General features: G+C 34.8%; 1 protein-coding gene across 2 annotated transcripts in view; it reads right to left on the bottom strand.

The window, feature by feature from the left end:
• LOC129050307 (golgin subfamily A member 6-like protein 1) overlaps positions 1-21,557 on the bottom strand; it is an 86,178-nt gene that overhangs the window by 37,451 nt on the left and 27,170 nt on the right. The window contains exon 5 of one of the 2 annotated variants that reach the window (XR_010137322.1): positions 11,594-21,461. The exons of the other annotated variant lie outside the window; for it this stretch is intronic. The gene's annotated coding sequence lies outside the window, so the exon portion shown is untranslated. Of the gene's footprint in view, positions 1-11,593; positions 21,462-21,557 lie in introns of those variants that run through there. 2 annotated transcript variants of the gene reach the window in all.

Here is a 21,557-nt window from a genome sequence, read left to right as displayed (position 1 = left end):
CCAAGAAAAAAGAAAAGCTTGTCCTCTCTAGACAAAGGGCCAGGAAAGGAAGATCCTAGCAAGCAGTAAGATTTTTCAATAATGATACTTCTCTACTCCTACCCTAGCCATGAGAAAAACCTAAACCTGTGTCTCCATCTATACACACATCAGCTAAGCCTGAGTGGAAAGAGAATACTTCCAACTTTGCATGACTATAAGAGGTGCCTGTCCCACTCCTTCCTCAAGTAGTGTGAGAAGGGGGTTATTGGAAAACCAGAAATTTCACCAACGCCAAAAAATAACATCTTCTACCCCACCCCCCAACCTTGTAGTGCCTTCAGAGGCACTAGGTACCTGGACTTCTACCACCACCAGGAGGTAATGAGAAACTTCTGCTGCCCTCTGTGGTGGTGGTGTAGGAAGATAAGTGGAAAGGTGGGATTTTCATCCTCTTCAGTGGATGAAGAGGACATGGGGCCTCTGTGTTCTTTTTCTGCAACTTCTTATGCATGTACAATTACTTAAAAATGCAAAGCTTCAATACTAAAAGAAACACAAGGAGGAAGAAAACACATTTAATGGTTGCTCAAATTTGATTTCCAATCATCTATTTCGCTCACAAATGCATGGAGCAGTAGAATATAACAGAGACCACAGAAGCAAACCCAAACTTATATGGTCCAGTAACTTTTGACAAGGGCAAGAAGAGGTTACAATAGGTAAAACATAGTCTCTTCAATACATGGTTCTGGGAAAACTGGATTTCCACATGGAAACAGTAAAATTGGACCCATTTATTATACAAAACACAAAAAAAAGTTAAAATGGACAAAAGATCTAAATGTAACACCAGAAACCATAAAACGTTTAGATGAGAACGCAGAGAAAAAGTTCCTTGTCAGCAGCCTTGGCAATGATTTTTTTTTGTTTGTGTTTTCGGATATCATATCAAAAGCTCAGGCTACATAAGCGTATTAGTCCGTTCTCACGCTGCTATGAAGGAATGCCCCAGACTGGGTAATTTACAACGGAAAGAGTTTTAATTGACTCAAAGTTCTGCAGGGCTGGGAAGACCTCGGGAAATTTACAATCATGGTGGAAGGGGAAGCAAACACATCCTCCTTCACGTTGCAGCAGGAGAAAGAAGTGCTGAGCGGAGGGGGAGAAGCCCCTCATAAAACTATCAGATCTCATGAGAACTCACTCACTATCAGAAAAACAGCATGGGGGTAACCACCCCCACGATTCAATTACCTCCCGCTGGGTCCCTCCCATGACATGTGGGGATTATGGGAACTACAATTCAAGATGGGATTTGGGTGGGGACGCAGCCAAACCATACCAATAAGCAATGCTATAAAAATAAAACATCAAATTCAAAAATTTCTTCAAAGCAAAGGAAACAACAAAATAAAATGGAAGCTAGGGATTTGGAAAATATTTGTCAACCACATATCTGAAAAAGGGTTAATACCTAAAATTTGTAAAGAATTCATGCAACTCAGAAAGACAAATAGCCAATTAACAAATGGGCAAGGAGCCTAAAGAGACATTTCTCCAGAGAAGATATAAAAATGGCCAACAACTATATAATAAGCTGCTTGATATCATTAATCATCAGGGAGATGCATTCAAAACAACTATATGTTATCACCTCATCCTCTTTAGGATCAAAATATCAAGAGATAACAAACATTGGCAAAGGTATGAGGAAAAGGGACCCTTTGTATACTGTTGTATACTGAATGAAAATTATTATAGACATAATGGAAAACAGAATGGAAATTTTTAATTTAGTCTTAAAATAGGACTATCATATCATACCACCCCACTACTGGGTATATATCCAAAGAAAATTGTACCAGTATGCCAAAAGATGTTTACACTCCCATGTTAATTGCAACATTATTCACACTAGCTATGATATAGAATCAACATAATTGTTCATTAATAAATGAATACATAAAATGTGGTATATTTAATCAATGGAATATGATTCAACCTTTTTTTTAAAAAAAGAAAACCTCATCATTTTTGACACATAGTGAACCTGAAAGACATTACGTTAAGTTAAACAAACCAGGCACAGAAAGACAAAGACCACATGATCTCATTTATATTTGGAATCTAAAAAAGTTGAACTCATAGAATTAGATAATAGAATGATGGTGCCCAGGGGCTGCAGATGGGGGTGCGGATGAGTGTTGGTGTGATGTTAATCAAAGGATACAAAATTTCAGTTAGCTAGAAGGAGTAAGTTCAAGAGATGTTTTGTACAACATAGGTCTATAGTTAATAACAATGCCTTGAATTCTTGAAAATTGCTAAGAAAAGAGATGTTAAGTGTTCTTGCCACCAAAAGTATATGAGGTAATGTATATGTTACTTGGCTATATGTAGCAATTTTATAATGTAAACATACTACAAAACGTATTGTACATGATATATATAATTTTGTCAATTAAAAAATAGATGTTTATAAGTAAATAAGAAAAAGACTAAATCACATAAAATATATTAAACATGGCAATGTTTGGAATTATCATAGCTGCCTCACTATATATATTAATCTCCTCCTTTTTAAGAGGCCACATTAAATTTATTTCAAAAGAACATTGGCGATTTAAACCAAGCACATTTATAAAACTAGGACAATTAGTAGCAGGGAGATAACAATACATTTCTGGAAGATAGAAGGCAGATTTAAAGGTGGTAACTGATAATTCAGAGAAAAGTACCACAGCCTAAGTTTCTTATGGTATCTCAACATGTGAGGTAAAAGCCTTTCTGTGCTTTAGACACCCGAAATTCCCAGGTCTCAAAAATTCTGAGATAAATATTTGGGAAAAGGCAAATTTTACGAATTTAAAACCATCCTTGAAAATGTAAAAACAATTTAGAATGGTGCTAAAGGCATACAATGCAATAGGAAGGTTTCAAGCAAGTAAGGATAGGACAAACATGAAATGGTAAACCTTGGGGGCAAAATTTCCTTCAAAATACCATTTTATTTCTTTTTCCACAGATAGGTTTTGAGAAAAAAGCAGATAAAAACTTGCACTCAGAGTTGAGACTGGAGAAATATATAATATAAATAAATTTATAATATAAATAAATATATAATATAACGTGAATTTAAATTACTTGATAAAAATCAGGATTTTTCTTTTCAGTTTTTACTCCATATTTGTATTTATTTTGTATTTGTTGATGCTGTGTTGTTAGGAACATATACATTTAAGATTGTTATGTTTTCTTAATGAATTTACACCATTTATAGTTTGGAATATTTCTCCTTATCTCTAGAAATAGTATTTTATCTGAAGTCTACTTCAGACTTTGTTTTTCCATGGTATATCATTTTCCAATCTTCTAATTAATATATCCATAACAGCCTTTCTTTACTTGGTACAAATGCAGCCCCCTTCTACAACATGACCTTCCTTATAATTATTTCTTATGCCCTGTGAATTATTACAAGCTTTCTCCATCCTAGCTGGTGGAAACAAAATGTTTCCTAGCCCTCTGGAAGCTCCAGTTGGTTTGTTGTGTGCTTCAAGGTGTGTCTTTCCATTATTCTAGAGAGATTCCTCACACATGTGTACATCACTCTTTGGTCTGATTCAGGGAAATGCCTCAGCACATCCCTTGAGCTGTCACTCTCTCTGTATCAGCTTCTTCCTCTTAGTACCCCACCCAGCAGTCTAGCCATCTTTGCCTTCCTGAACTTAATGCCCTCATCTCCACATATAAGCAGAAGAACACTGCTCCTCCTGGGTTCTCCCTACTTGTTCTGAGGCCTGACAATGATTTTGAATTTACTCTGTTTTCCTTCTCTCAGGTATCACAGTCCTGTGCTACCTAATGTTCCTTGTCTTAAAATAAATCATTTTACATTTTTTGGGGGGAAGGTTCTAGTTGTATTTAGCATGAGGGCAAATCTCATAAAAGTCAATCCTTCATGAAAGAAGGAGCTACCCAGTTATTTCTTAAACCATGAACAAATAGCCATAGATCAATAGTTATATGAAGAAAATCAGCATCTAGGAAGAAGAGAGGGAGGTCAATATATTTAGAAAGTTGAGGATAAAACAGAAGTAGATCAGTGCACAATGGATAATATTTAAGAAATTACTAATTTATTTTCTCAGTGTTATTGGAGAAGATACTGTATATAAAAAGATAGAAATGCCATAAAAAATAGAAACTATGCATCTCTGAGAAATTAAAACTATGATTTTAAATACAAACTAATGTGAAATGAGAGTAGTACTAAAGGAAATTCTCTAAAAATATAAAAATATGAAAAGGTATGTAAAACAGAGAAAAAATAAGAAACAAAGAGGTCTATAGTGAAACAGCTACATGTTGTGCTGCAACAAGAAAGATCGTAACTAGAAAACATAAGACAAAGATGCAACAGAATGTTGTGGTAGAGTCATGAACAAAATACAAAGTAAGTTAAAACATTATTAAAAATTGAAGTGAAAATAAAAACAACCCCAATTATAAATGACACTATGAATAACTCAAACATGATGATTTGGCATTTCAAAAGCAAATGTGAACCTAAAATGCTAATTGGCTTCCTATTTATGTATTTACAAGATCAAGATCACTAAAAATATTTTGCATCAGTTTACAGAAAAAAATGCTTACAATAAATGAATACACATTCATATGTTTATAATAGATATGGTACAGCTCAGAATAGGATGAAAATGAAGGCAAATGTTAGAACAATGTACAGTCCTCCCTTGGTATCCATAGGGAATTGGTTTCAGGACTCCTTTGGATACTAAGGTCCATGGATGCTCAAGTTCCTTATATAAAATGACATAGTATTGGCTGGGTGCGGTGGCTCACGCCTGTAATCCCAGCACTTTAGGAGGCCGAGGCGGGTGGATCACGAGGTCAGGAGATCGAGATCATCCTGGCTAACACGGTGAAACCCCATCTCTACTAAAAATACAAAAAATTAGCCGGGCGTGGTAGCGGGTGCCTGTAGTCCCAGCTACTCGGGAGGCTGAGGCAGGAGAATGGTGTGAACCCGGGAGGCGGAGCTTACAGTGAACCGAGATCGCACCACTGCACTCCAGTCTGGGTGACAGGGTGAGACTCCGTCTCAAAAACAAAAAAAAAAATAAATAAAATGACATAGTATTTTCATATAACCTACGTACATTCTCCCATATGCGTTACATCATCTTTAGATTACTTATGATACCTACTTCAATATAAATGCATGTAAATAGCATACTGTATTTTTATCTGTATTTTTTACTGTATTGTTATTTTTTGTGTTTTTTAAAAAAATATTTTTGCTCTGTGGTTGGTTGAATTCACGGATGCAGAAGGTCATAGATACAAAGGGTCAAATATATACACGAATTTTTATTTTGTGTAGCGAGTGATTGAGAAATTCAGAGTCATACGGGAAACACTGAAATTAGATTGAAAATAGTTGTATTTTCTTTCTTTTTTTGCAGAGTTACATTTCATGTATTAAATTTTTATATGTTGGTCAACATAGCTTTGTTGGATTAATTTTGATTTTTAAAAAATATTGAAATATTCTCTGTCTTGATTAGTGATTGTAACAGCTTCATTGAGGCATAATAGATACATCAAAAAGCTGCACATATTTAATGTGTACAATGTGATGAGTTTGGACACTTGCATACACCCATGAAATCACCACCACAGGGATATAAACATCCATCACCTCCAAAAGCTTTCTCAGGCTCCTTTGTTTTCTTGATTGCTGTTGTTGTTTTGGTTTTGGGGTGTGTGTGTGTGTTGGTGTGTGTGTGTGTTGGTGTGTGCGTGTGTGTGTGTGTTTTAAGAACACAATATGAGTTCTACCTTCTCAAAAATTCTTTAAGTGCACAATAGAGCATTGTTAACTTTGGATACTATGTTTTATGGAAGATGGCTAGTACTTATTCATCTTGCGTAACTGAAACTTCATACCCATTGAACAATAGCTCTGTATTTCTTTCTCTCAGCTCCCAGAAACCACCAATATACACTCTGCTTCTATGAGTTTGATTACATTAGGTCTCATAAGTGAAATTATAAGCTTTTTGAGATTAGAAATATTAAGATTGATAAAAATATTATTTTCCAAATTCTTCCAGCTTACTCTCTCACATGCAAGCATTTTTCCTTATATGCAGTTGTTATGTTCTATAAATTCACAGATAACACTGAATTAAAAAATGTTGAAGGCTTACTCCTGGAAGAAATACAGGCTTAGATTTCTGTGAGTCTCTGGTCACATTTTACCAAGCAATCAACACATATCCTAGTTTTATGTCTATTTCTATTTAAAGACATGTTATTTAATCTATGTTAAAATACAGATTTATTTATATGAACTCAGCCAACAGCACTATATAAATTATGTCTGAACAAAGCTTGGCTAATTCATAGATTTTCTTCCTAAGACATATCAGCTGTTTTTCCCTCAGAAAAACCAAGCAGCACTTCAGCATTATCTTTGGGAGATATTTAAATAGTGAAATCACCAAGAGAAAGGACAAAGTTGTGAAAAATATGGCACCAATTAGATCATGAAAGGGCCATTTCTTTACAATATAGAGTTGAAACAAACAGCTTTGGCTCATTTAATTTTAGCTGGGAACCTGTGCACAATGTGAATGAAAGTTTTTGCCACTCACCACTTGTCCACAAATGACCACAAAAGTGCTGCTAGTGTTAATTTTGAGGTTATAAATAAATTTTATGAAGTAGACAAATTTCCAAGGGATCCAAGATTAATGAGGATCAAATGATATTAAAAATTAAGAACAAATAAAACTTTTATTTTAAAAGTTTTAAACTTATAGAGGTTTTACACTTACAGAGTTATGAATGTAAAAATGAACAAAAATGGTTTGTATAGAGGACTGAATTCTCAAATTGGGAATAAATTGCAAAATTTATTGCAAAATTGCAATAAATTGCAAAAAATTAAGAAGAAAACATTTGATTAAGATTGTTTTCTTTTTTTTTTTTTGAGACAGGGTCTTGCTCTGTTGCCCAGGCTGGAGTGCCGTGGTGTGACCCTAGCTCACTGCAGCCTCTGCCTCACGGGTTCAAGAAATTCTCATGCCTCAGCTTCCCAAGCAGCTGAGACAGGCTAATTTTTGTATTTTTAGTAGAGATGGGGTTTTGCCATTTTGTCCAGGCTAGTCTCGAATTCCTGGCCTCAAGTGATCCACCCACCTCGGCTTCCAAAAGTGGTGGGATTACAGGTCTGAGCCACCATGCCCAACCCTTATTTATAATTTTGATTAGGGTAAATAAGATACTTTTAATTCTGTTTGAAGGAATTACTCATAAACTACAGATAACATCCTCTTAAATATGAGGTTTTCCCTAACAGAAGAGTGCATGCTTACACTTTCTTTTCACGATGAGGACATTTATCGCTCCATACAAAACTAAAAATATTTCATTTAGAAGATATCCAAAGGTGTAACTTATTTCATTAAGTGTATGATACCACATAACTGAATGAGGAATGAGGACCGTGATGGGCAAGATGAACCAATAGCTATTGGTCCAGTATATGGAAATTGAAGTTAATGGGAAAACATTGGTACAGAAAACTACCGACAAATTGGTACCTGTGTTATTCTACGTTCAAAAAGTACTTAAGAATTCTACGAAACAGTTTCTGCTCCACTAGAACTCAATTATATGTTAAATGAACTAAATGCCATTTCATTTACACCGAGGAATCTTTAATAATGATTAATGGAAATGTAATCAAATATGAGTTGAGACTCCAATGTGTTTCACAAAAGAATATGAATGAGTTATATCGGTACTAACTAGATCCATTATCTATATCAGAGATGCTGATGAGGTCAAGTTTGAGGGTCTGATCCTTATACAGCACATCAAACAAAAAGACTATTATGTAGCATAACAGATGGCACCTTACAATCAGCTCTTCACCTTATAAATGTACCCATTTGCCACAATAGAACAAAATGATTATGAATAAGGAAAATCACTCAAATTGGCTAAAAATATGGTAGACAGTAGTTTTGTTTTGGAATGCAAAAAACAACAATTGGAAGACTTATTAATATGTAAGTTCTTAAGACTGATACATTAAATAAATTACATTTACTTTCATAAAAGGAAGAAGGAGATCTTTTATGATCTATTAACAACCACCTATTAACCAAAGTTTGGGTAACTGCATGACATTAGCAAATTAGGGAATAATTAGTAACGTATAATGTGTGTATTTCAATCCAGATAAAAATAAAATTTAATAATTTAAATATGCGTTTTTGTTTTTTTTGTTTTTGTACACAAACACGACACACAAATTGAATAGCAAATATATGCTACTTATTTGTAAAAGGTACATTATTGTAAGCTTTTGCATGTTTTATTCATATTCTGTTAGTTTTTATATTTACTTTATATTAGTACAAATGACTGTGTACCATGTTATTTTCTGAAACTCATGGAAATCTGAAATGTTTATAAATGTGTTCTTGCATTTTTTCCCTTAAATTAGTTGTGTTGTGCTGTCAGAGTCACTAATATATTTCCCTTACATTTTAATTCTAATACTGACTCTCCATTTATCTGTGTAATTATACTGAATTCCTAACATCCCAGCATTATTAAGGGAGCAAAAAAGCATAATTTATTTTCTTTATTACCTAGTGTTTTATGAATACCTTTTGCTTTGGTAAAAATATTTGACTCACTGCATAAATATTTTCCCTTTATGCTTGTAATTTATGTAGAGTAGAATATAAAATTGTTTATGATTAATACATGATTATAAAAACTAAATCAAACTACCACCTATTTTGTATTCATGAGCACATTGTGTATGCTGTGCCAGTGATTATGACAGTACTCAAGGTGATGCTTACACAACATCACAATGCCCCGTTGACATTTCTGCCACTATAAGACCAAAAAAAATCATTGTTAAATTTAGTTTAAAATCACTACTAAATTTAATTTGGCATTATACAAATTTTAGCATAGCGACATTTTTCATGTAGTTTTTAACTCAATTTCTCACCTTGTGGACCAATGCAGGTACTGAGTTATTAAGGTCTCGTGTAAAGACACCTACTGAGAAAACTACCTGCTCTTCAATTGAACTATCTCAAAGAGATGACAGAAGAGACCGGGTTATTGGAACTCAAACCTCTTTATCGAAGAGTGTGAGCAATGCATAGTGGATTTCAAGCCAAAGAGAAATTGTATTATTACTGTAATACCCACATGAACTATACTTTCATGAGCAGTTCCGGTTTGTAAAACCCTCTCCCTGTGCTAAGTATTCTTTTCAGCTTTATATCTTCCAACTGAGCCTACTACTAGACTTTGAAACACAGGTGTTTTAAAAGGTGTCATGTCAAGGAGTTCTAATCCAGCTGTGTTATAACATGTTACTTTTAAACATTTTAGCTTTGAATGTGTGTTGAGAGGATCTGAAAGATTATGTTAATATATTTTAAGGTGTTACATTCATCGTAAATTTTCTTAAAGAAGATATAATTAGAAAAAGTATGCTCTTGGGAATTACAGTTCTTGAGGTATCAGAATTGGTTTTAAAATTTACACAATAGGTTTCCTATTTGAAAACCTACCAAGATAAATTTATTAGTTTGGCTTGTACAAAATAACAAAATACATAAGGCATATTAGCTCTTTCCAGCTATAAATGAATTGATTTAAATTCTAGAAATCCTTATTTCTTTATTAGTAACTCATACCTTTAGGAGTTTTTAGAAAAAGTATTCTGTCATGTCCATACCGTAGCTTTCCCTCTCCTTACATTTCACGACTTCAAGTACAGAGATGAAATTATTTTCCTTATTACCTCTTCCATCAGCTGATGCTGTAATCACTGACATAAGAAAGGGCTGTATATGGTTAACTGTCCTGCCCCAGATCCCACACCAAATAAAGACTGTGTGCATGGCACCCCATTTTAACTCAGTCTTACACATTTCCTTTAGCACCACATTAAAATCTTTTCACACATTGGAGCATTCTCTGTAGTTTGTTCCTAGTACTTACATATATCAGTGCTCACTTTATATATCTAAACTTACCTCACAAAAAGTTTTTCTCTCATTTCTTCTCTTTATTTCCCTTTCTCTTCCACCTTATTTCACTTTTATCCCCCTATTCATTCCATTTATTAGCCAAAGACAGACAAAAACAAGCAAACAAATAGAAAAAAAAAGTTTAAACAAGGGGTCAAAGTGAAGGTAAATGTGAGCATTTGGAAAAGAGAAAAATAAATGGAATCCTGTTTTGAGTTTTAATTAGACAGTTTTCAGTTAATTAAACTTTTAATGGGTTTAAATGCCAGTTCGGTGTATTTACCCAATTCAGTAGTCACTTCCATTTATTTTCTCACAAAATGTAAGTGGGTTTTCCAAATTCACAGGGGTGAGAAGTATGGAGAAACGGTCAGCATCAGAGAAAGCCCTGACAAGTAAAGGCCACCATGCTGCAGGCTTTCTATCTGATGTCACACCAAACAAAGCAGATGTGATTATGGAGCAGTCATGTGCCCAGTGGACCTACCATTCTCTCTCTCTGAAGTTACTGGTAGAGTTCTGTTCATGTTGCTTATTTTTAATTCTCATGCCATGGAGGACCTGTTTCAGGAACTCAAGTTTTTATTTGATCTTTGCTGATTTCTATTCATCTTGATCCATTGGTACAGTATCTAAAAGAATGCTCACATAATTTGAATTTGAAGATAGACACTTCTAAAATCACCAGCATACATCCAGTTTTTCCAACGTGTCTACATACTTTTTGGCTAATCAAATATTTTTGTTAGGTAATGATGGAGGGCATATCCAGTGAGGAAAATGTTGGAAGCATGTGCTCATACCTCCGTATTTTTTTAAAAAGCCTTTCTTATTTTTTTAATGGCTTTTATATTTAGAAAGGCTAGTTTAGGTTTTTCTGTTTATGCTTTACCCAGTTATCCCTTCAAAACCACACAGAATAAATACAGCGGTTTTGCATATGGCATTCCTATTAATACTCAGATCATCATACATTCATGTTCCAAACACTTTACTTGTCTATGCCACATCTTGTGCCTTTAGATATTTCTATGACATGATTTTCTTCACACTTGATCTTCCTGCTCACAGTTTTTTAGATCTTCATTAGTAAACATTTCTTTCCCATACAAAACCCTGAGCTGAATACTGTACATTGGATGTATCTTCTTCATCAAAGATATAAAGATACTTCATTTAAAAATTTAACCTGAAATAAACACTAATATTGATGACTTTCAGGATTATATTGGGCTGTTCATTTTCCTCATCATCTTTCTTTTAAACAACCACTTTATCTTTTCCCTCCCTTTTATTCCTTTCTCTTCTTCAACTACCCTATTCCTAGGTAGGGCCAAATACAGCAGCATTATGTTAAGGACGGGGAAGACAGTGTTACAGAAGAGGTGACAGAGGAGTGGGAGGGAGATGACAAGAGTGCCGTGGGGACAGATTATTAATGGTGTGTTTCGAGTAGTGTGAGAAAGTAATGAGTAGGATGGTGACCCAGGACATCATTTCAGAGCGAAAGCAGGGTGAGGCTTGTTTCTACAAGAGATGGACACACCAACATGAGGTGGATTAGGAAAGTGTCTCTGTGCAAAGAAGGGGGAAACAAAACGGAGGGCATGTTGTCAGAGTCCAGGCTGGGTAGAAAAGTGTTGTAGGTGAGAAACGATATGGCATTCAAGCATGGAAATCAGAGTCCAAGAGGAGCCTAGAAATGTGTGTGCAGCCTGGTGTGGGGCGTTAGAAGTTGAGCAGGATGAGAACATTCTGTTAGGGGACACTCGGGCTGGAAGTTCAAGTCAAACCAGCTCAAGAAGGGCTTTCTTGTAAATAATTGTCTGCACATTATGGGGAAATCTGGACAAGGGAGGGAGGATCTTGATGCAGGGGAAGAAGCATCAGTGCATCAAGAAAAGGACAGAGGTGATGAAAAGTCTGCATATTAAATATGTGTTTGTTATTTCTCTTATTTCTAATTCTGATCCAACCACACAAGTTTTTACCCTTCAAATTTGTAAATTCTTTCTTCAATTAAGAGAAAATCTGGCTCTCTATTCTTAGTATCTTTACATATTTGAACATTCTGTGTGTGTATGTGAGTGTGTTTGTGTGTGTCTGTGACAGAGAGAAAAAAGAAAGAGAGAGAGAGAGAGTTTAGTATTTTGGGGCTAATACTGAGATTATTGGTAAACTAAATGATTTTTAATTACTCTGTATTGAAGTTTTATGACTACTTTTCTTTCTAACATTTTATGAAAAACTCTTCAAAGTGATACAATACTTACTAAATAATATGTATTTTTAATCTAAGTTTCTTAGAAACTAAATAATTGTATAACATAATGATTAAAGTTGCATCTACAAATGGCATGGTTACACTCCTTACTCAGTAATATAGTATATAAATTTATAAACCAAATTAAATTCTTAATTTCAAATATAATAGCCAGAATAATAATAAAAGAAGATAGAGAAAACTTTTAGTAATGTGCTTTTGTGCATTTTAGTTTTTATTCAGTTTATGAAATATATATAATTTGCATATTTATTCAAATGCATTACATATAGTCTCATTTTTAAAACAGGCTACATTTTGAAAAAGACCTTATACAACAATTTAATATGAAATAATTACTTTTTGCAGTTAATATTTTCAACTGCACACCCATATATCTTGGTGTCATAGGCAAAGTAATGGCCCCTCAAAGATTTCCATATTCTAATGCTTGAAACCTACTAATATGTTACACTAAATGGCGAAGAGGAAATAAGGATATGTAGATGAAATTAAAGTTGCTAATCAGCTGACCTTAGCATGATTATATTCAGTCCAACGTAATCACAAGAGCACATAAAGGTGGAAGAGAGGACCAGAGATATGGCAGTATGAGAAGGACTTGGCTCAAAGCGACAGATTTTTGAAATGGAGGAAGGGGCCAAGAGCCAAGGAAACTATGTGGACTCTAGAAGCTGGAAGAGGCAGGGACCAAATTCTCCTTTCCAAGAATCTTCAGAATGAAATGCACCCTACTGACACCTTAAATCTATGTTGGGCTTCTGATCCACAGAACTCTAAGGTAATAAATTTGTGTTGTGCTAAGACACCATATTTGTGGCCATTCTTTATGGCTGCATTAAAAAATGAACACACTCGATTTTAAGAATTTTGTAACAATATCATATATATTACACTTAAGTTTTATATGATATTATTTGTATAGTTTATGTTGGCATAATATAATTTTAATGTAGAAGATGTATGCTATATGGATAAAATATTATCAACTACATTATGATGGTAATAACAAGTGATTTATTTTTTTACCCAAAATAGATTTTTCTCCAAGATTTTAGCAGCTTATGATTAAGAGGTAGATGAACATTTACATGTTTCCCTAAACTTTCTAGAATATGCTAAAATAACTATTTTTCTCATTCGAGAAAACATTTTCTTATAAATGAATACACTGCTAATCTCTGCAATGTGTAATATGTAATGCTGGTATGGTAAACTAAGAAATATAACCAGTGAATCAGAAATAATTAGTTTTGAGGATTGTAGACATTAACAAAACAACAACAGAATTCATAAAACACTATATATCATCTTGAATGCTTTTCTTCATGCAAATAACTGTTAGGACTTTTAAATCAACATTTTATTAATGTAATCTCAATCATTGTGCTTTAGGCGTGGTGTTTGAAAAGTACATATTTATATGAAACTACTTTGGGACTGACTGATTTATTCTTTCCAAAGCCATTTGGTTAGAGGCCTCCCTTCCTTTCTATCTCCCCTCCTTCCTTTTTTCAATTTTATTTTTCTGTTATTTTTGTATACACAAGTACTTAAATTAAGTGCTAATGATTGATAAACAAAAGTGCATATAGTTATTGAAGAGCCTTATGATCCAATATAAAAACATGTTATATAAGATATTCAGAATTGTTGAAAATACTGGAAATGATAAATTATTATACCAATATTAATAAACATAAAAAATAGCACAAGCTTATGGCATCAAATCCATACTGTAAACAAATATAAGACAAACAGTAAAAAGTCACCTCTTCTTCCACTTTTAATATCCATTCTCCAAGAAAAAAGTGGTTTTAACTACATTAAATATTAGGTGTTATCACAGAATCCCTTTCTAAGTACATAGCCACTGGAACCTTTATTTCTTGAATTATCCACATGAAACAACTCCCACTGACTTCCCATAGTCACTGTGAGAGATAAAGAACACAACATGTTTTCCCTCTCACACTCCTTTGAGTATAATAAGGAATAGAGAGAAAGACGGAAACAGAAGAGAAAACGGAGAGCGAGGGAAATGGTAAAAAAAAAAAAAAAAAAAAAAAAAAATGCAGCCTGATGAATAAAAGGAAGAATGGTGGGAAAGAGATAGGGAAGAATGAAGAAAGAGAACAAGAGGGAAGGAAGGGAGGAAGGCAAAGAAGGAGGAAGGACAAAAAGAAGGGAGGAAGATGGGAGAAAGGGAGTGAGGTTTTTCTTTCATTTGGGAAACATTTCAGTGGCTCTTCCTTGCCTTAAATGATGAAGAGATTCTCTCCACTGAACCCACCTCTACCTGTGTCTCTGCCTCCTGTGCACACCCTTTCTTCACCCTCACACTCAGTTCCCTTTGGCTATTGAAAATGCTCTGCTCTGTTTTGCTCCCATACCTTTGCATATGCTGTTTTCTTAAGTTGCCTTTCCACCAACTTTATTATCTTTGCTTGTTTGTTCCTGGCCTTGGCACTAAGTTTCTTTTTCATAGTTATACTAAAGATGTATTTTAATAGATGTATTTATGTAGAAACAGCAGTATCCTCACACATCACCAAGATTATGGCCAGGAGTCTTTCTTATTGTTTATGTAAAGTCATTTTTTAAGATTAAAAAAACACTATCTTCTCTCATAATTTGAAAAGAATTGTTAAAAAGTGCACATGTTAACTCAAAGAGTATAAATTTTACAATGCTATTTCAATCAAATAAACAATTTTCAGATTTGACTGCTCATCTTTCTGCAGGGGAAACAAAAATATTAAAGGGATATGAATTCATTGCCAATAAATCTTACAAAAACAACAATCAACCCATATGTTCTCTTTAGAGATAAAGATGAGAGGTTAATTCTAAGTATTAATAGAAAACTTTAAGGACACACAGCAGAAGGAGACTACCACAAATGATGGCAGCTGTCAATTAGTCTAAATGGAAAGAAGAGGTGAATGCCTATAAGGCCTCAAAAAGGGCAAGCATGGGGAACAGACCAATGGGGATGTGGTGGAGTGGGAAGTAGCCCTCAGGCAGAATTACTCATCCTCATTGCAGCTCCTCTGCTTGGAAATGCTTTCCCATTGTGGCCAATTTTTTTCAATTTTTATGCATAGATTTTTCTGACACTGTAACAATCAGAAATCTGAGACAAAAGATATATTGGGAAATGATGTATTGAGCTTCCATAACCCAATGTCATTTACCATTCAATTAAGTTGAAAATCTCCCTTTATTCTGATTCCTTAGCCTCCAAACTATCTTCTAATTATAGTTTAGCTTTCAGTGTAGTACTAAGTACAGGTAGAAAGAAGATAGGCTGACTACCCAAACACAAACATTCATACTTGCATTACTCTTTTATGTCATTGGTATTTTGACATGTCTCAATCTAATGATCTGAATTGTGAGAGCCCAAATATAAGATATTCACTTTGCTACCAAGGTGACTTTGGTCTGTAGCAAATTTACAAAGTTACCTGCCCAGTGAAGTCTCTGGCAGACCGCCAAGGGACTTTACCCAGTGACATCACTCTACTTAAACTAGGTACTATTATTATTGTTGTTGTTGTTATTATCAGTGCCTGTAGAAGTTGTTTATACATATTTTAGGGTGAATTATAAACATGACTGCTACACTGTTAACAAATTGAGAGAAGTTAGATACACTAAGACAATGAGATATTTGGTTGTATATATAAAACAGAGAATGAAATAAGAGATGAAGCCCAGAATGCCTGAGAACCAGGAAGTTCTGATAAATTGCTAGGGTGAGGAGTATGTGTGTGGGAACTTACTGTAGCATGATGAAATGGGTTATTCAGGATGAGAGGTAACAAACATAAAATAAAAATGTGAAAAATAAAGTGGAACAGTTTTGAAGATAATGTCAGCTAATTCAAAATGGTGCCTAGGAATAACTTTTACCCTAAGAAATAAATGAGTTATTTTTCCATATTTGCCATTCTCTCTTCTTCCACCTTTATTCCCTCCTCTTTTTTTTTTTTAATCACATGACTTTATCTTTCCAGAAGTAAAAATCCTGCTTTCGCTTTGAATACTTTACTTTTTTAGGCACATTGGAGAGTTTCAACACTGTTAGCAAAGAACACTTATAATTCCAGAAACTTCTCAAAATCAATCTTGTAATTTTAAAATAGAACTAATTGTCTTATGTGACCACACACTACCACCATGACTTTTGTCATGTTGTTCATAATTTTAATCAATGGATCATTTCCCACCCTGTAGTCCAAGGCAGACAACTGAGGTTCATCATTTTATCCTTCCTCTCCCTCCAGCTCTCAGCCAATAGTTTCTCAAAATTTTTTGTCCCTCATTCTTAATTACCTCTTACATATTCTTCTCTTATCCAGTCCCACTGTCCCTACCGTGGAACAAGTTTTCATTATCTCTTGTCTAGAGTATTTGAGTAAGAAGTCAATTGAGTCTATCTGCTCAAGGAGATTCATTTTAATGCAAGATGCAAAGAAGACCCAAAATGCAAAGACCAAATAAAAAATTGATCTGTGGTTTTATTTATTAATTCATTTAACAAATGAATCCGAGTGCCTACTTTCCATAGATTTGGTGCTGGGCAATGGGGATCTATCAGTGACCAAAATAGATTATTTTTCTGCCCTTGGGGAGTTAAAATCTTACTTGAAAGAGATATATGATAAACAAACAAACAAACAAACGCAATGCTTACCGACTGTGATAAGGGCTAATTAGGAAATAATATGATGTCACAGTTAAAAGTGGGCATGAGGACAAAAGACAGACACAAGGAACAAAGATCCTTTCCTTGACTGAACTCTACTCTGGCTCCCCTGAACTTTTTCAACTAGGCCTGAGTTTTGGACTTCCATGTTTACCTCTGTACTGTCCAATTGTAGCAGGAATCCTGCTAAGTCAGTTTACCAGAACCTCTCACCCTTGCTATCTAGTCACCCTCCATGTCTAATTTGGTTCCTTATCCTCCACCATCTCCAAGGTGATGTCTGTTCGCCCTACCTTTCTTCAGCAAAAATTCTGCTAAGTCGGTTTAGCCAGCCTTCTCTCTTCACTATGATGTTTCCTCTTAATTACTTTTCACCTACTGACCCACACCCTGCTCCTTGGCTATAAATTCCCCCTAATTCATGCAGTATTTGAAATTGAGTCCAATCTCTCTCTTTTTTTTTTTATTATACTTTAAGTTCTAGGGTACATGTGAACAACGTTCAGGTTTGTTACATATGTATACATGTGCCATGTTGGTGTGCTGCACCCGTTAACTCATCATTTACATTAGGTATATCTCCTAATGCTATCCCTCCTGTCTCCCCCCACTCCACGACAGTCCCCACCCTGTGATGTTCCCCACCCTGTGTCCAAGTGTTCTCATTGTTCAATTCCCACCTATGAGTGAGACCATGTGGTGTTTGTTTTCCTGCCCTTGGGATAGTTTGCTCAGAATGATGGTTTCCATCTTCATCCATGTTCATACCAAGGACACGAACTCATCATTTTTTATGGCTGCATAGTATTCCATGGTGTATATGTGCCACATTTTCTTAATCCAGTCTATCATGATGGACATTTGGGTTGGTTCCAAGTCTTTGCTATTGTGAATAGTGCCGCAATAAACATACGTGTGCATGTGTCTTTAGAGCAGCATGATTTATAATCCTTTGAGTATATGCCCAGTAATGGGATTGCTGGGTCAAATGGTATTTCTAGTTCTAGATCCTTGAGGAATCACCACACTGTCTTCCACAATGGTTGAACTAGTTCACAGTCCCACCAACAGTGTAAAAGTGTTCCTATTTCTCCACATCCTCTCCAGCACCTCTTGTTTCCTGACTTTTTAATGATTGCCATTCTAACTGGTGTGAGATGGTATCTCATTGCGGTTTTGATTTGCATTTCTCTGATGGCCAGTGATGATGAGCATTTTTTCATGTGTCTTTTGGCTGCATAAATGTCTTCTTTTGAGAAGTGTCTGTTCATATCCTTTGTCCACTTTCTGATGGGGTTTTTGATTTTTTTCTTGTAAATTTGTTTAAGTTCTTTGGAGATTCTGGATATTAGCCCTTTGTCAGATGAGTAGATTGTAAAAATTTTCTCCCATTCTGTAGGTTGCCTGTTCACTCTAATGGTAGTTTCTTTTGCTGTGCAGAAGCTCTTTAATTGGATCCCATTTGTCAATTTTGGCTTTTGTTGCCATTGCTTTTGGTGTTTTAGACATGAAGTCCTTGCCCATGCCTATGGCCAAAAAAGAGCCCGCATTGCCAAGACAATCCTAAGCCAAAAGAACAAAGCTGGAGGCATCATGCTACCTGACTTTAAACTATACTACAAGGCTACAGTAACCAAAACCGCATGGTACTGGTACCAAAACAGAGATACAGACCAGTGGAACAGAATAGAGCCCTCAGAAATAATACTACACATCTACAACCATCTGATCTTTGACAAACCTGAAAAAAACAAGAAATGGGGAAAGGATTCCCTATTTAATAAATGATGCTGGGAAAACTGGCTAGCCATATGTAGAAAGCTGAAACTGGATCCCTTCCTTACACCTTATACAAAACTTAATTCAAGATGGATTAAAGACTTAAATGTTAGACCTAAAACAATCTCTTTCTCTTACTGAAAAATCCCCTTTCCGTGATCCCTATGCCTATTGTAATACCACCCTTTGAATAAAATCTTTCTTATTGTCTTAACAAATGCCATGATTTTTTTTTTCTTTAATACAAGAATAGTCTTCAAAGCAATTTGGGAAAGAAATTTGAAATTGATACTCTGCTAATTCACTGTAGATGCCTCTGGGATCCTCCTAATACATCATTCTCTCATCACATTTTGAAGGAGCTTAATACACTCAAGCTATCTTCTGCAGTTGCAACCATACACTCTGGCACTATATTGCTACTGAAGTACATTTCCCCTATTATTTCTATTAGTCACTACATATTGTGTGCTTTAGTTTTTTTTTTTAAATATGCATAGTTTAATTTGGTATATAAGAGACTTTCGGGAAAGCATACCACGGACATAAACTTATTTTCATAATTATATTCTAAATTTCATGGTAGAAGAGGCCCTTAGGTACATGTGACAATAAACAAATAATTGCTTCAAGGTTCATGTCTGTTCTTAAATAATTATATATTGAGCAACCTTTGATTCAGTTTCACAGTATTGCACGTTTGGATACTAACATTTCTGGTTATTAAACAATATCTTAAAAGCTAAAATCATTTGTTTAGAAATAATTGCGAAAGTGCATTATTGAAAACCAGAGATTAGTTTGAATCATCAGTTGTCCACAAAAGTGAGAAAAACAATTTTAAAAATAATGAATTATGTAAAAAGATCAAATCGATTGTAACTTTTTAAATGTCATCTACTCTCAAGTTCAGTGTAGCCTTGAATCCTAGTAAAAGGTATTGAAGAGCCAAATGTCTGAAAGATTAAAACATTTTTCCAAAATATAACATACAGGAGGTTTAAAAAAACCCAAAAAACAAGCTCTACTTTCATTGTAACCTCTCCTTAGTGTTAAAGGAAAAGGTAATATTTGACCAAGGAAGTTTAAGGGGCAAACTCATGTTAGAATGACTGGCTAATAGAAGTTAACTTCACCTCCCTTAATGTCTAACTGGCTCTTTAACACTCAGAGATTTAAGTGCTGGATTTAGAAAAGAAAAAAAAGAAAGAACTTTAAAAGGTGTTAACTCCATCTTGTGCCATAAAAGAGGAGATGTTTAATTAAGCCACTGGTAGTTCTTGGGTGGTTTTCAGTTAGTTTTATACTTTTGAGATGAAAGGGTACATGCAAAATTATGTACAAAGTACCATTTTGAAACTTTGGAAAGGTCAAGGAGAAAATAGCTGGATATCAAAAGCTGAACTTTTCAAGGTTTTTCTCTGATTTTTCTAAAACAAGATAGCCTCCTCCACCCCTTAATAGTTCTTCAAGGCCTTTTTGGTAGCCAAAATCTTTGTTCTTTTCTTTTAAGCAGCTTTGTAACAGAAGAACTAAAAATTAATTATGGCTGTGGAACTTTTACACAGAAGAGTTTAAAAAGCACAGACGTAAAGAAGGGAAAAAGATGAGGGCCCATTTCTCTTATATTGACAGGACTGGCTTCAAACAATGACCTTGAATCATAATCATCCTAATGAGCTCAGAATATTTCACTTTAACAAGTGAAACTATAATCAAATCAGTTTCTGAAAGCTCTACTAATGAGCATTTCCTTTGATGAAAACATAGTTAACTGTCTTAGTCTGCAGGAGGTGCACTACAGTTAAGGGGCCAGCTCCTGACAACTCATTAACTGACCTGGGGAGAGAGTAATTTGAACACTTTTGATAAAAATTTCAAGGCTTTTTTTTAACTTAAATTACAATTCATGCACTTTTATAAATAGTATATTTTTTCTAAGTTGGGGGAAACTAGAGAGAAGACTTCAAAGCTGTGGAACAAAGTTTGTCTACCACATTTGGTCTGTTGGATCACCAGAACCAGGAAGCGGAAATATGTTTAATTAGCAACTGCTAACTCAGAGCCAATGCCTATATTGTATTTTTACAAGCTTTATTTTTATGCGTTGGTATGATGTTAAATGAACTTGGTGGAGCTACATTTTATAAGATTTAGAATTGAAAATTGGAAGTCACAATTATTTACTATGAGTCTGAACAAAGTCTTTTTAAAATACTTTCTCCGTCCAAACAAATCACTCAATTTACTTAAAGCAGCAAAATAGACGTAAATGAAAACCAAATGCAGAAATGTGACTTGCCTTTTTTTCATTACTCCTCAAAAATCTGCCCCCCCCAATAAATTTATCATTTTAACTACTGTTCTGCTCTATTCGGCATTAAGAAATGATCTCTCTCTCTCTTTCTCTGCAGAGCAGGCTTGCTGTCAAAGCAGAATGTAAAACAGAAGAATAGTTCAGCTGTTTTAAGTATCACTGGAAGACAGATCTTCGTTGCTTCAGAGGGCCCATTCCTTGTCTCCTCCCTCCGCCAAGCTTCCCTTTGCTTTTCAGGGGTGTTCTACTTATTTTATATTTGTCATATTTTCTTCCTGTGTTCTGCAAGGCAAACCACAGAGATGGTTTGTGTCATAGGCACGTGAGACACTATTCTCAACTTGTCAAGTGTTTAATCTCTTTCTCTTTCTAGCTCTC

The sequence above is a fragment of the Pongo abelii genome, chromosome 16, assembly GCF_028885655.2.
Source record: "Pongo abelii isolate AG06213 chromosome 16, NHGRI_mPonAbe1-v2.0_pri, whole genome shotgun sequence".
In the NCBI taxonomy this organism is placed as follows: domain Eukaryota; kingdom Metazoa; phylum Chordata; class Mammalia; order Primates; family Hominidae; genus Pongo; species Pongo abelii.
This window is presented reverse-complemented; position numbering and strand designations above follow the sequence as displayed.